At 45.0% G+C, this 16,905-nt stretch overlaps 1 pseudogene; it reads right to left on the bottom strand.

Annotated features, from left to right (window-relative positions):
• Positions 1 to 1,003: 1,003 nt before the first annotated feature.
• Positions 1,004 to 13,041, bottom strand: LOC102024598 (annotated as a pseudogene).
• Positions 13,042 to 16,905: the final 3,864 nt, after the last annotated feature.

The raw sequence follows: 16,905 nt of genomic DNA, 5'->3' as shown, positions 1-16,905 counted from the left end.
CCGTATTTATTTGGTTATTAGAAGAAAGGAGGGAGTACTCAAGAAGGGTGGAATTACTCAAGGACTTCTTCAGGTAAGGTATTAAATTAATATGAGGATTAAATTAATGCACCCAAGAGTAAGATACCTGAAGCTATCGTCTTTATTGAGTTGAGATCGGATCCAGGTATCCTTGGCTGTGATCTTGACTTATCCTTTGAGGGTTGCTGGCTTCATCCACCACTACAGGTCTTAGTAGGGATTAGTGACTCACAGAGGTTCACTTACTGTGAATCCACTGCCCAGCTCCAGACAAGGAGCGTAGGCCTTGGACAGTCTCCCAAGTGAACATCACTTGATATTTGCAGAACTTCATATATTCTTGAGATGTATGCTCCTTCAGAAGCTCTGCATATTCCTCCTCTCAGTCAGGTATGTTCACCACAGTCTTTTGGTTTAACCTGCAGATAATCAAAGGAGAGTAGTGCTTCCTAGCAAGCATTCTGATAACCCAATGTGGACTCCATACCCTTAGTCTTGCTTTGTTCAGAGAATATCTAAGCCAAAAGTAGGTTCTCGTTGAATTACCTCAGGTTCACTGTGAAGTCCAGCCACACATCCCATGGTATTCAGCTGTTCCACAGGAAGTGCACTATCGGAAGCACAGGACCTCTGCTTGGCTCTAGTATCAGTCCAGGGAAATCTTGCTGTGTCCTGTGAACACGGACAGCCCTGGCCATCCGCATGTGGACCAGTATGGCCGAGCCCAGTGGATTCTCTCAAACGAGCGTCCATCCACACGTTCCCACACTGCTGTCATATCATTTCATTCTGGGGTGTTTGGCCTGAAAATATTTCCAGTTTTTTCTGGACAGAGATGATTGGAAAGTGTTCTTTGTTATCATATCTTTCACTGGATGTTTTTTCTTTAAGGAAATGAAATATTCTCACTGTCTTCATTTTCTTCTGTGCCTGATCTTTTGGACTTTGGAAGCATGTCTGCTGAGTGACTTTGTTCCATTGTCTATGTTTTTGTTTGAGACTGACTATTAGAAGTGTTGGACCTATTAGAGAAATGGACTCTACAGAGGTCTTGAAAACCTGGCCTTTCTTCTGCATTTTGCATTACCTTTCCTCTTCTGCTATTACCAGTTTCTTATTCTTGATTTCCCCAGTGAACACGAACACTGCTTCCATCTCCTGAAGAAAAGTCACTCGAATTTTTATTTTTGGAAATAGTCATTTCACGTGAGAGTGGTGACCAATCAAAAGTCCTTTTCTGTCAAAGAAACTACCACCCACACTGGCACTGGAAGAAGCTACAGTTGCAGTGGGGATTGTGGCATGTCCACTCTCCAGTGAGGCTTCTGCAGTCTCTAAATCTTCACATTTTGTTGAAGAATTTCTGGACATAAAAGGGTGGTCTGATATTGAAGATAGATTTAAATGATCTGCTGGATTTCTACCAAATAGCATGAATAAATTTCTTGCCCTTTCTTGACAAAAGTTGACATTTCATAGTCTACTACTTTCTTTAATGTGTTCCTGCCAGGTCCATTTCAAAAGGTGATCTCCCAACAAGTAACATATGAAACATACAGGACAAGAGCCAGAGGTCTGTGTGTGTGTGTTTTGGTGCTGGAAATTGAACTCAGGACCTTGCACTTGCCAGGCATGCAATTGTGCCGCTGAGCTATTTCACTAATCCCTTGAGGGCCAAAGATCTGATTCAAGTTGTGCACTTGGAGTTGCAATTGCTAGTAAAATGTACTTATGAGTTCCACATGATATATAATGCTTTTCATGTGGCATTTTCAGCTGAGTTGCCAGCCAGAAATCAGCTGTCTTGATGTCCTTTATGAGTAAGTAAGAGATCAGAAAGAGAGGCCCGGGTGAAATTCACCATGAGAAGGAAGATACAGCATTCCTGTTATGACCTGATGCATGAAATGACAACCTGTATCTTCATTCTGTTCTTTAGATACCTGTTCATTTCTCTGTCATGGCTTTTTTTTTTTTTTCTTTTGAGATGGAGTCTTGCTATGTAGTCCAGATTGGCCTCAAACTCATGGTGATCCACCTGCCTCAGCCTCCCAAGTGCTGGTGTAGCAGAAAAACCAATATCAAACCAAATGGAAGACTCTTTGCACCGAGGAGTTAGAAATCAACTTTTACTACTCTAGTGGGCTGGGGAATCCAGAGGCTCAAATCACCAGCCCAGAGTCAGGTTTGAGTTCAGTTTAAATACAGTTTGCAAGTGGGAAGTACAAAGCTGATAGCAGGTTATTACATGATTGGTTACACGGAATACAAGAATTACGTCATACGTTGTCAGGCAGATTTACTGAAAAGGAATTTTTATCATTAGACAGGGACGTTCTGGGAAGGAGAGGGTGTCAGCAGAGCAAGTGGAGTTACATGGGTCCTTGACTGGGCCAGTCTGCCCCAGACATGAAGTCCTGGAAGCCAGTTGGAAACAATACGTTTTTCTAACTAAGGAAAACGCAAACTGGACACAGTCAAGTTGGCCTGGTGCATTATCAAAGAGAAGGAGACAGTCACGGCTGACTCCCTCCATGACAGGCAGCCTGAGCACAGTCACAGGCTATGAACTGATTCCTAGCTTTTGCTATAATGTGCCGACAAGTCTGCTATTCTGCAAGTGTGCCTCACACTGGGATTACAGGCGTGTTGCACCATACCTGGCTCCACTGTGGCACCTTTCTAACACGAGGTGGACACACCTTCCAAGGTGTGTGCTCACCACTGCAGCCCACTTTGGAAAACGCCCTGAGGTTTCCCTTCTCCTGAGGCTCTGAAGAGCTTTATTTTGAGGCTTCAGTGTGAGGGCTTGAAATCTGCAACTCTGATCTCCAACTTCGGTTACAGTACAGGTGTTCCCTTAAGATTACCAAAAACAGAACACCCCAGAAAATACATTTCTTTTTTTTTTTTATGCAGTTCAGGCTGGCTTTGAGCTCACTTTGTAGCCCAGTCTGGCCTCGAACTCACAACGATCCTCCTGCCTCTGCCTCCTGAGTGCTGGGATTACAGATGTGCACCACCACACCCAGCAGAAAATACTTTTTTTTTCCCCCTGGTACCAGGAATGGAACTCATGACCTTGCGCTTGCCAGGCAGGCGCTGTGCCGCTGAGCTAAATCCCCAGCCCCAGAAAATACATTTCTAAGGTATCTACATTTTCAGACTCAAACCTCTCTCACATCTTCACTCCCTTTTAAACACCCCAACCTCTCACCCGAGTTTCACGAGTCCTATCTCAGAAACTGGCTGCTGCCCCTCTGCATAGCTGTGCAGGGATCTAAACCAACTGTTATATCTTCTATGTTACTGTTCTCTTACTGCCCACCTTGCCAGTTGTCTAGATGACTAGGATATCTAGTTGGTAATGTTAAAAAAACAAAAGACAATCAGAAGATCATCCAAGAACTGCTGGATGTTTCTAGAACAAACTGAAGAACCGTTGGGGTTGAGGAAATGGGTTGAGGTAGAAGCTAATTAACAGGTTAATAGTATCCCTTAGTTACTGCGGGCTGATCAGGCCTGCCATGTCCCAAATGAGTGGATGGCAAAGGCTTAAATAAGTGAGACAAGTGTTACGACTTCAGGGCTCCAGGAGGTTCCAAAATCTAACAGAATTCAAGATTCTTTGGGGGCTAAGACAAAGAACTTCTCTGGGCAGCCTATATTTATTTGGTTTTCAAACAAAGGAGGGGGATACTTAAGAAAATGTGGGAATCTGAGAGGAATCTTGCAGGACCTTGGGAGATATTTTCCCAAGTAGTAAATTAGGTCAATCAGGAGAACTACCTTACCTTTAGGTTGTCATTTATTGTAGGAGTGTGGAGCCTGCAGCTGCAGTCTCCTTGTAGTTAATTGGAGTTGGAGCCAAATGTCCTCAGCTGTGGCCTTATCTTGTCCTTCGAGGCGTCACAGCTTCACAGGCCAAAACAGGCCTCAGTGGTCAGCAGTGACTCATAGAGGTTCACTTCCTATGAGTCCGTTGCCCATCTGCAGACAAGGGGCCTAGGCCTTGGGACAACTCACAAGTAAACGTGGAGAGCCAATTGGTTAATTTCAATCCTACTCAGAGTCACTTCATAGTGGTCTGTATCAGCTAATGACCAAAAAAAAAAAAAAAAAATTTCATTGAAATTACTGCAGAAAATTCCCCAAGTCTAGGCAATGAGATGGATACCCTGGAAAAGGAGGCACTTAGAATCCCAAGTAGACAGGACCAAAAAATAATCTTTCCATGACACAGCAGAATCAAAATACCAGAAACTCAAACACAGAGATAATATTGAAGCTGTTAGAGAGCAGAGCCAAACCACCTACAGAAAAAACCTCAGAGATAACACAAGATTTCTCAACACAAATCTCACAGGTGGAGAGAGATCGGTGAAGTTTGTCAAGCCCTCAAAGAAAAGAATTGTCAACTCAGATTACTATATCCTGCAAAGCTATTCTACAAAATCAAAAGTGCAATAAAGAGCTTCCACAATAAAAGGTGTCTGGCCGGCAGCGCAGAGAGAGTAATAAAACAATAAAACACTTTTATTGTTGAGAGCACGGAGAAGACCACAGGGAGGAGGGGGATTGCGGAGGGAGCGAGTCTTCTGGGGTGGACAAAGGAGGACAGTGGTTATATATGGTCAGGCTAGAGGCGGGGTTTAGCGGGTGGGCTAGCTGACGTAGCAGGCTAGCATTGGGTGTGTGGGAAAATGAAACAGGATATTACATAAAGGGGAGTAGGAAGTTGTAATTTGACTCCGGGAAGAAGGGTGGGGCTTAGCACATGGCCTCTAAGGGCCAGTGCCACATTGGCCATGGCACATAGTCTCCACTAGGTGGCGCCACAGCGACTATAAAGGAATTATGAAGACCTTTCACACAATGAGGAGAAACTAAAGACCTTTATGACCACCGAACTAGCACTACACTTCAGGGAATCCTAACAGAGACAAGGAGAACAGCAACACCCATGAGGTGAGAGAAACAATAATCACACAGGAGAGTAGTTAAACAATAACAAACAGAAAAACCAGAACTGAAGTAAGTCTGCAAAACAGGTGTAACAACAGGAATACACTGGATCAAAAACAAGATCTAATTGCATGTTGCCTGTAAGAGACATACCTCATTTAAAAAGATACACACAGACCGAAAGAAGGATGGAAGTGATAGTTGAAGAAGCTGAAGGATGAAAACAAGTAGAAGTCACTATTCTAATGTCTACCAAAGTTGACTTCAAACCAAAACTGGTCAGAAGAGACAAAAAAGGTCACACATGTTGGTAAAGGGAACAAAGGGGACAATTCACCAAAGAAGATGAGTATACATAACTATGAACTGCTCGCTGGCCACCCAATTTCATAGAACAAAAACTACCTGATGTAAAAGATACCAATACAATCATCTTGAGAGATTTCAATACTCCATTCTCACAAATAGGTCAATGTGGCAAAAAAAATCAGTGAAGAAAGGTCACAGTTAAATTACACCATAGAACAAATGGATTTCACAGTATCTATGTTCTGTCCCCAAACAGCAGAATACACATTCTTTTCAGCAGTCCCTGGAACCCTCCAAAATAGACCACATTTTAGGCTATATCATGCATGTACAAAAGAATTGAAGTACAGAAGAAAATTTTTAATTCAAAAGAATTAAAATAATCTCATGATTCCTATCAAGTCCCAATGGAATGAAACTAATAATCAATAACAAAAGAAACCATAAAGCCAGGCACGGTGGCACACCACTGAAATCCCAGCATTCAGGAGGCTGAGGCAGGAGGATCACTGCAAGTTTGAGGTCAGCCTAAACTACATGTTGAGTTCAAGGGTCAGCCTGAATGGCATAGCCAAACCCTGTCTCAAAAAAAGAAACCACAGAAAGCAGAAAACATGCAGAGACTGACTAATGTACTCTTGGACAATCATTGGGTCACAGAAGAATCAGGGAAGAAATTTGAACATTTCTAGAATGAAATAACAATGGAAATACAACGTGTCAGAATCTGTGTGGCAGAGAAAGCAGTTCTAAGGGGGAAGTTTATAGATATGAGTGTTTGCATTAGAAAACAGTGACCCCAAATAAGCAACCTAGGGGTGCATCTCAAGGTCCTAGAAAAATAAGGGCAATCCAACCCCAAAAGTAGCAGAAGGAAAGAAATTATAAAGATGATAGCAGAAATTAATAAAATTGGGCCAGGGATGTAGCTCAGTGGCATAAGCATCTGCCTGGCAAGCACAAGGTCCTGAGTTCAATCCCCGGTACCAAAATAAATAAATAAATAAATAAAATTAATAAAATTGAGACAAAAAATATAAAGAATCAATGAATCAAATAGCTGGTTCTTTGAAATGATAAATAAGCTTGATACATCCTTAGTAAAAAGTCAAAAGAAAGAGAAGGTTCATATCAGTAAAATTAGAAACAAAAGGTGCAAAAATAAGACACCATGAAAATCTAGAGGATTCTTAGAAATTATTATGAAAGCCTATATTCTTATAAATCAGAGAATTTGAGAAAAGGAGTAAATTCCTACACATATGACTTTACAAAACTGAACCAAGACAATATAAAAACCCTGAACAGACCAATAACAAGCAATGCAACTACTGCACAAATAAAAAAGCTACCTACCAAAAAGGGCCCAGGATCTGATGGATTTGCCATGGATTTCACCAGAATTTAGAGATAAACTAAGGCTGGAGATATAGGTCAGTGGCATAAGTGCCTGCCTGGCAAGTGCAAGGCCCTGAGTTCAATTCCTGGTACCAAGAAAAAAAAGTAACAAAACTTAAGAAGTGATACTTGCTCAATGGTTAGCCTCAGTGTAGAGATGAACTAAGCTAATACTCCTCAAACTTTCCAAGCAGTTGATAAGGAAGGAATGCTTCAACTCATTTCACAAAGCCACAATTACCCTGATACTGAAACCAGATAAGGACTCAAAAAAAAAAAAAAAAAACAAAACCCTAATAGGCATCATTGTTCTCAATGAACACGGGTGCGGCCTCAGCCCTCCAGCTGCACAGGGTGGGGAGCCCTTTAGGATGCAGAGAGCACATGCTCCTGATAGGCCCAGAAGGTGAGCTGATATTATGTGCTATCATGTGCAGATGTTATTAGTAGACCAGGATGAGCACAACATTAAAAGCCTGTGTGTGTGTGTGTGTGTGTGTGTGTGTTACTGGAGATTGAATCCAAGGGTCTTTATACTGAGCTACATCTACAGCTCTTTTTTTTTAAAAACTTTTTTTTTTGAGACAGGGTCTTGCTATCTAGTTCAGCCTGGCCTTGCACTCACTGTGTAGCCCAGGCTGGCCTCAAACTCCTGGTGATCCTCTTGCCTCAGCCTCCCACACGCTGGGACTACAGGTGTATGTGCCACTGCACCTGGTTCTAGCATTGTAGCTGTAAGTGGAGTCTCCTTTTTCTGAGTTCCAAACTCCTTGAGACTACTGTGTATGGCGTCACTGCAGCTGGGACTACAGCCACCTGGAATCCTCACACTGGGAGCTCCAACCAGTTTCCCCACCCTCTCTCCAGTAAATCAGAGCTCAACAGAGCAATGAGAGTGGTGTGTGGAGCGCTATGTAAGACTTTATGACAGCACCCTGGCCAAGAATGTGCCTCTGTCTTAGATTTTAGTGTCAGGTGAACCAGTACACACTGTCTTCTGTGAAGCCACCACTGTCCTGGCCCACTTTTTTTTTTTTTTTTTGTGGTAATGGTGGAGCTACGGATTGAACCTCAGGCCCTCACACCAAATTGCATCCCAGTCCTTTCTTATTTTTTGTTTTGAGGCAGGGTCTCACTAAGTTGTCCAAGCAGGATTTGAACTTGCACTTCTCCTGCCCCAGCCCCCCCGCTGTGCTGGGATTCCGGGTATGTGACACAGCAGTTCTGGGTATGTGACACTGCAGTTCTGTGGCAATCGACATACAACCTAAAGGAGGCCTCACACCCTCCTTACCTGAGTCTCAGCTAAGTCCCCTCGAGGGGTGCGGCCAGGTGGGCGTCGGAATGGTCTCTCTCTGAGGGCCACCCACCCTTTGTCTGTTGCACCATCATTCAGAGGTACACAACGTGCATGGTAGGGAGATAAAATCAAAACTAATTCGTTAAAACCTGCAGTTCCTGACTGCAGGGAAAGGGGCTTTTACAGAGTTAAAGATAAAACCAAACTGCTCTCTGCATCTAGAAAAGAAAAAAGAGGCCTATTCTTGCTGAGCATTCTACCTTGGCCCCCTCGTCAGCTGCCAGTTTCCGCAAACACCTATTGCTTCACTCCTGCTCCCGACCCATCTATTTCCAGCCAATTGAACTGGTTCCAGCTGGCCGTGGCCTGCATTCAGCCAGAGGCCCTCCCTCCACGGCCTTCGGCTTACACGCCCATCCTGGGCAGATGGTATCGTCTAACACCCACCCAAGATGACTGTCAGTGATTCCTTCCGAGTCCCACATTTTGACTGAGGGAAATTGGACGATCAGCCCTGACAAGTGAGTTGCACCCTGTCACACCTGAATAGATAGGACAGACCGAGCTCTATTGAATTGGGCCTGAGAGCCTATGGTCATTGCAAAAGTTAGGGGCAGACCTGTGACCTTCCTGGTAGACAATGGAACAGAACTCTCTGCCTTCAAAAGTTCCCTCTGTTGGGGCTGGGGATTTAGCTCAGCAGCACAGCACCTGCCTGGCAATTGCGAGGTCGTGAGTTCGATTCCTGGTACCGGAAAAAAAAAAGTTCCCTCTGTTAATAAGTTACCATCACTGGGGCAAGTGGGACTCTTGCTTCTCACGTCTTCGCCAGGCACAAACTTACAGCCTGGGAGGACCTCTCACCAAGAGGAAGATGATGCCTGCATTAGCCTGAGATAGACAACTGCAATCCTGAATTTCTGAAAACTCTCCTCCCAGAGGTAAAAACTAAAGACTCAGCTCCAGGGCTGACCATCAACCACGCCACCTCACTGACCCCCGCTCCTGTCGGATGTCATGGAAAGCACAAACACGCATCCCGCCACACATCATCCCGACAGACCGTGAGTCACCTTGGGCGAGATCTATGCTGTCACCAAAGCAGAAAAGATGCCTTCTTCTGCTTGCGAGTTGCTCCCGTAAGTCCCTTCAACTGGGGAAACCCTGAGACAAGAGGCCAGCTCATTGGACTCAGTTGCCATAGGGGTTAAAAACTCTCCCACCTTGGTTCCGCCTCTGTGTCCTACATGACAAGAAAGCCATCCTACTCAGCAAAACAAACCCACAAGGCCATCTGAGAGGCTCTCGGATTCAGCCCAAGCCAGAAACGCTTTATCCTGTTCTGCCCAAGGGTATTCATCAAGCCCAAGCTGCTCAGCCAGCTGTGATGCCCCCGCCGCCAGTTCTGTCTCTTGCACCACAGCCTCTTGATCTCCTAGATTAACTCACTTGGACTCAATTGCCGTAAAGGGATAAGAACTCTTGCACCTTGGCTTTGCACCTGTGTACCCACCTGCCAACAGGGGATGACTGTCAGCAACTCCTTCTGACTCTAACACTGAAAAATGCTGCCACCTTTGAGACAGGGCCCCAGCCTGTTTAAAGTGAAAAGTCTCCACAACTGTGGCTGATCCTGACACTTGAGTGAACACAGTCCTCCCTTGAGCACGTCCAAACTGGGACTGTGATGTGACAGAGGGCCATAAAACTTAGATAAGTGCCACACTGCTCTCCTGGCAGACCTCAAAGAGGGAGGCAAGGAGCCAATAAACATGTCTAAAGTTAATGTTACCCACTGAAGCCCCCACTGAAAAAAAATTTCTGCCAAAAACAGCTCCTGTGAGACTGATGGACACTTTATCAAACACCAATTCCTGGACATGCCTGAGTGCCCTATACCTCTCCTGAGACAGGACCTGCCTCCCTCACACTCAGGTCCACTGTCCCAGACTTGATATGGACTCTGACTGTACCCCTGAAGAACAGCATCTACATCAGCCTGAACTGCCTGATAATCATAACCCTGAAATTTTGAGAGACTCATTTCCAGAGACATGGACAAAGGACCCCCCCAGGGCTTGCTATCAATCATGCCCCTTTGGTGATTGAGCTCTGTCCCAAGGCAGCCCCCACCTGCTTCAAATAGTCCATAAGAGACTCAGCTAGAAGAAATTCAACCACACACCCAGAGGTTTCAAAACTGCAAAATGTTTACAGACCGTCAAACTGCTGAAATACACCTCTCCTGCCTCAAAACCAGCTCAAGATATCCAAGCTGCTGTTGCTGCTGCAATAGCCCTCCATAGGCACTGCCTCAGTCTGCTGCCACCCACAGCCTGCTAGTATACCTACCTGAACCTAAAGAATGCCCTCTTCAGCCTTTGGCTTCTGTCAGCCAGACCCTTTTTGTCTTTAAATGAAAAGACCCCAGTTCTGGACTATGTGGACTCAACCTCCCAGAGGTTCAAAACCTTGTTTCCTCCCCACTACGTTTCTGATTTTTTAAAATTTTTTATTTTATTTTTTATTTTAAAGAGAAAATAACAAAAACAAATTAACAAACACAAAGATATAAATAAAACAACATAGAAACAATAAAAGCAATGCAGAATTTCAGACAAGGTGATAGGAAATTAACAATGGTTGTTGTATTACTGTTATGGTTGATACGTTGTGTCAACTTGGGGAGTCTAGAGGTTTGGCTAAGTGACTCAGCAGGAAGCCAGGGTGCTTGCTTTGTATACATCCTGAGCCTGTGGAAGAGGAAGGCATGGAGATTATGTGAGAGCTACACACCCCTTAGGTGGGGGTAGCCTGCTTACAATGTAAGGGAGGGGAAGAGGCTGCTTGCGGCAATTCCTCCCTTTTACTCTGGCTGCTTTGCTGTTCGGCTGCCATTCCCTGCTTTGCTCTTGTTGCTTTGTTATCTTCTGCCTCAGAGCCAGCCAAGCATGGACTGAAACCTCCACAAACTGTAAGCTAAATAAACCTTTCCTTCTTTAATTTTGGGCTTTGGGTACTTTGTCTCAGCAATGAGAGAAAAGTAACCAAGACAGTTACATATTGTTATCTTCAGATTGGTTGCTCAGATAAACAAATATAGGCATGTAAGATTGATCAAACAATTAAACATTTGCATTTCTGGTTGATAACACTCCAGCTGCCCTCTGCAAAGACACAAAGTCTCTGCTATAATATCTGGCAGAAACTGGTTCCATTCTCTAGCAGGCACTGTCCTTCTGATCAAGAAAGCTGACAAGTTCACATTAGGCTGAGACCTAACTATCCAGGGGCCACAAGCTGTACTGGGACCAGCTGTTTTAAAAAGTGGACTCCCTGACAGATGCTGTGCACACCCTGTTTACAGATGAAAGTAGTGCCATTAGAAATAAAGGCTGACAGACTAGATATGCTATAGTCACCTTGGACAAAACTATTTTGACCAAAACTCTCCTGCATGGATGATCTGCACAGCAAACTGCTTCCTGCTGCTGTTTGGAAAGCTGCCACCAATGATGTAAAATAATCCGGTCCAGAGGCCTAAGCCCCCTCTGGGGATCCAATTGACTAAAAGCCTGGTATCCGTGGAAGATCAGAGCCAGACCTGCCTCCACTGCTTGTTCTGCAAGCTCAAGCCGTGGTGCTGGCACCTATACACCCCTGCAGCCAGCTCAGGCTTCAGTGTCTGTGTCACCAGCCCTGACCTCCCATTCCCCACCCGTGCTGACAAAAAAAAAAAAAAAGTTTGTGGAGACCTGCTGTAAAGAAATCATCCCTAGAGATGGCCTTCCTTGAATCACTGGCAGTGACAATGGGCCTGCATTGGTAGCACAAGTAACTCCAAAACTAGATTAAATAATAACTGCAAACAGCTTACAGCCAGTTAAAAGACCAAACATATCTGCAGACATTCTTACATGCACATATAACCCAGGTAGGTATGTATTAACTACTTTTATAAGTTTCAGAAATCCAGCCTTAAATTTGCTGAAAAGTTTACCTGGAGCAGCTCCTCTGAGGCTCACTCTAAAGAGAGAACACACACAACCAAAGCCTGAGGACTTCATTCACAGGCTTGCCCTGCACCTAGTCCCCTTATTTTTATGTCTTTTCAGGCTGCTTATCTCAGTCCTTGCTTTCCTGCCCCCTGCTAGCTGCCTTAAACTCTATGGACATTTGCCCCAAGAAAATAAAACAGTCAATCAAACACTTCACCAAGATTTGATGAGTATCCAAGGTATACTGGATACTCTCCTAGATCAGATTAGCTCCCTCACTCCCTTGCCAGAGTAATGTTACAAAACAGACAGGCCTAAATGCTAGTTAGGGGGCTGGGGATTTAGCTCAGTGGCACAGTGCCTGCCTGGCAAGTGCAAGGTTGTGGTTCGATTCCTGGCACTGGAAAAAAACAAAAACAAAAACAAAAACAAAAATTGTAGTGGGACCTTGTCTCAGAAGATCATATATAATATGTCCAGCAAAGATTTGCTGGGGAAATTAAAAGAGTAGGGAAATGTAGCAGAATAATGCCCTCCCCAGCCAGTACACTTCAGTTTGTTAGTTACCCAGGTAATAGTTCCTGTTCCAGATCTGGTTGCTTGTCTCTTAGAAAAAGCTGGTCACTGTGATGCACAGCTAGTCACTACGATGCATATTGTAAGAATCAGTCCCCAATTGACAAGCCATTCTGCCTCTGTGCTTCCTGCTTGCTTATCCCGTGTAAGCCCTAAACCAACAGAGATCAGGGCCTGATATTCTGGGAGTGATCCTAATTAGTGCTCATTTACGATAACAAATCTGCCTCCAAATTCTGGGTATCGTTTCAATGTTTCTGGTTGCCATCGTATTAGAAATCAAGAGCTCTGTATGTTTTAAGTTTAAATTTAATAAAACCTGATAGTGCATAGAGATCTTTACCTACTCCTGACCTTTACATGACTTTATCACGTATTTAACCTTCACAGTTTTTAAGGTTTGCTGAAGGTTATAATCACTAGCTTACGCAAACAGTGCTTGTCTTTGTTGTACCTTGACCAAAGCGCCGCCATCCTGTTCTGTATGCGCCATTTCCCTTCACACTCAAGTCACCTATGGTACCCATAAAAATCCCCTGCTGCACTTCCCAGGCAATGCAAAACCACAAGAGCCAACTCGTTAACTCAATGTTCTTGTGAAAACATCAGTTCTGAGAACTATGACCACCAGATGTACATAACATCCTGCAAAAACAAGATCTGGCTACTGTATGTTCCACGTTCCCCCTCCCTACCCTTGGCGGTTTTTTCCTTTATAAGCCCCTCGCTGTTTCTCCTCGGGGCGCAGCAGTACAAAGTCCATCTGTATTCCATGCCACTGGGTACCAGCTTAAATAAAGTGCTTCTTTTTGCAAAGAGACGTCTCATCCTTTTGGGGGGTCCTTTTTCCTTGGTAGAGCATTTGGGGGCTCGTCCAGGATCAACATAAGGACCCCCTTGTTCCCCAGACCCTTTTCGCCAGACCCTTTTCGCCAGTCAATCAACTTCTGTAAGTATCCTCTCCTTTCTGTTTCGTTTTGGTGCACACTTTTGTTGCAGTGGAGAGAGTTAATGCTCCCTCTGCACCAGAGCGGGACGCCCTCTGGGGGCTTCTTGCCCACTTCGTAATTTGGGACTTTAGTCCACCAGGTTTTGGGATTTCATCTCCCTTTGGCCTTTGTCTCTTCCCTCTCACCTGATCCTTCCCTCCCAGGTCATATGCAACTCATCAGATATAAGAGTTGTAGCGACAACTTTTCCCCTGCAGGTCACCTGATCAAGGACAGACAAAGTCTTCTATGTGTACTTAATGTTTTCTGTGTCTTTTGTGGCACCTTGTCTTGTGTTGCTTTGGTTGATCTATTTCTATCAAAAACTAACCACCAACAACTAATCATGGGTCAAGGCTCTTCTTCTGTGTCCCTGACACCCTTAAATTTGATCCTTAATCATTTTGCAGATTTCAGGAAAAGGGCCCAAGGGTACGGAGATCCTCTATATCCTGGAAGGCTCCGAATATTTTGTTCCCTAGAATGGCCATGCGCTGTCCCCGAGTGGCCAGATACTGGAAGTTTTGACCTGGCCATTGCGGAGACAGTCCAAAGATACGTCTTCGGTCCTCCCATACACCCTGACCAAATTGTCTACATTCATGTTTGGATTCATCTCATCTATGATCCACCTTCCTGGTTAAAAAAATTTCTTGAGGCTACCAAATGGCAGTCTGACAATCCTCCGCTGCTGGCACCATTGAAAGTGAAACCAAAATTGAAGCTGAGTCTGATTTTGCCAGCCAATGAAGAGGAGCCTCCCCCACCGCCTTATCGTCCCTCCGCTCCCCTGGCACCTAATTCCCCAGAACCCGAACCCTCTGCCGAACCCTCTGCCGAACCCTCTTTCTGCCCCCCCCAGCCCTATCAGGACCAGAAGTCGGCCGCAACCCGACTAGCCCAACTCTACTGCCACCCCAGCCCTCCTTCTGTTATGAGAGATACCTAACCCCGATCATCCCACTGCCCCAGTTTTCACCTATGTTCCCTTCTCCACTTCAGACCTATATAATTGGAGAGGACAAAACCCTCCTTTCTCGAAGGATCCACAAGGGCTCATCTCTCTCCTGGAATCCATTTTTTCTACCCATCACCCCACTTGGGATGATTGTCAACAGATCTTACAGATTTTGTTTACAGCGGACGAGAGAGAATGCATCCACACCTTGAGTAAAAAAGTGGTGCGCGGCCCTGACGGAAACCCGACGTCTGACCCAGACCTCCAGAACTCCACTTTCCCACTGTCCCACACTGATTGGAACCCCAACGTGACCGCAGGTAAGGAGGCTCTCAATCAGTATCACCAGCTGTTCCTAGAGGCCCTTAAAGGTGCTGCCAGAAAACCTACAAACCTATCCAAGGTGTCCGAGGTAAGGCAATTGGCAAATGAGTCCCCTTCAGGTTTTCTGGAAAGATTGCAGGAGGCCTATCGCATTTACACCCCCATAGATCCAATGGCTCCTGAGAATGCAAGGGCTATGAATATTGCCTTTGTTACCCAGTTGCCCCCAACATCAGAAAAAAATTACAAAAACTCTAGGGATTCGGAGGGATGCCCCTTAGTCAGTTATTAGAGGTAGCCCAAAAGGTTTTTGAAAATCGGGAAGATCGCCAAGAAGCAACTGACAAAAAGCTAACTAAAGCATTGGAGGTTTTAACCGAAAAGGTAACTGAAAAGAAATACAAGGACCATCCTCCACTAGATAAGAATCAATGTGCATATTGCAAAGAGCCAGGGCACTGGAAAAAGGATTGTCCAAAACTTAAAGCCAAATTGGAAAAGGATGCAAAGACTTTGTTATTCCAAGACTGAGAAAGTCAGGGCTCTCATGCCCCCCCCCGCCCCCAGAGCCCAGGTTAACCCTAAATGTGGGAGGCCAACCCATTGATTTTTTGGTGGATTCGGGTGCAGCTCATTCAGTCATAACCAAACCACTGGGAAAACCTACAGGACAAAACTTAAGAGTGTTAGGGGCTACTGGTACTGCTAAGATGTATCAAAAATTTCAGGTCCAACTTGCTAGACCTGGACAAAAGACTATACCACATGAATTCTTATGGGCACCTGAATGCCCTGACCCTCTATTGGGCCGTGACCTTCTGCATAAACTAAAGGTCCATCTTAGTTTTGAAACAGCCATCCCAACAGTACAATTGGACAAAGACCTTTCAAAGCCTCAAACCAAGGTCTTGGCCCTATGCCCAGAGGGAGAAGGACATTTGTTATTGGAAGCCCTGAGACTTCTACTAATAAAGACTTATTACACGAATGGATGCAGCAGGTTCCGGGAGTATGGGCGGAACAAAATCCTCCTGGGCTGGCAGTCAACCAGGTACCTTTGGTAATTGAACTTATTCCCCAGGCTGCCCCCATATGGCTTAAGCAATACCCTATTGGGTTGCAGGCCCGCCAAGGAATAGGAAAACATATTCAGAGACTCAAGGATCATGGCATTTTAAAGCCTTGTGTTTCCCCTTGGAACAATCCTTTGTTGCCTGTGCAAAAACCAGGAACACAGGACTACCGGCCTGTGCAGGACTTGAGAGATATAAATAAAAGAGTTATAACCCTCCATCCTGCAGTCCCTAATCCCTACACCTTGCTGAGCCTGTTAAGGCCGGAGCGGACCTGGTATACTGTACCGGACCTCAAGGATGCTTTCTCCACCTTGCCTGTGGCTCTGGTATGTCAACCTATTTTTGCTTTTGAATGGACAGATCCGTCATCAGGAGTGTCTGAACAGCTAACATGGACACACCTCCCTCAGGGGTTTAAAAATGCTCCAACCCTGTTTGATGAAGCCTTAGCAAGGGACTTGGTTGGATATAGGGAGAATCATCCAGAGGTAACCCTCCTACAATATGTGGATGACCTCCTGCTGGCTGCAGTTTCATTTGACCATTGCAAAGAAGCCTCCCAGGCTCTCCTACAGGAATTAGATAAGCTGGGTTATAAAGTATCGGCAAAAAAGGCCCAAATCTGCCAAAAATTGGTGACTTATTTGGGCTATCAGATCCAAGAAGGAAAGCGCACTCTTTCCTCTCAGCAAATACACACCATCCAGCAGATTCCCACTCCTGTTACCAAGAAACAGGTGCACGAATTTCTGGGAGCTGTAGGATATTGCAGACTTTGGATTATCAGTTTTGCTGAGATAGCCCAACCCCTTTATGATTCCTTAAGGGGGGTAACTCAAGACCGCCTAGAATGTCTCAAGACCAGGCTTTCAAACAGTTAAAACAGGCCCTAACTGAGGTCCCAGCTTTGGCCCTCCCTGATTTGCAAAAACCATTCTCCCTCTACGTGGATGAGAAAGGAGGGATAGCCAAGGGAGTCCTGACCCAATGC

This window comes from Chinchilla lanigera, unplaced genomic scaffold (genome assembly GCF_000276665.1).
Source record: "Chinchilla lanigera isolate Chin_1 unplaced genomic scaffold, ChiLan1.0 scaffold00028, whole genome shotgun sequence".
In the NCBI taxonomy this organism is placed as follows: domain Eukaryota; kingdom Metazoa; phylum Chordata; class Mammalia; order Rodentia; family Chinchillidae; genus Chinchilla; species Chinchilla lanigera.
The sequence above is the reverse complement of the archived record's forward strand: the minus strand, read 5'-3'. Positions and strand labels throughout refer to the sequence as shown.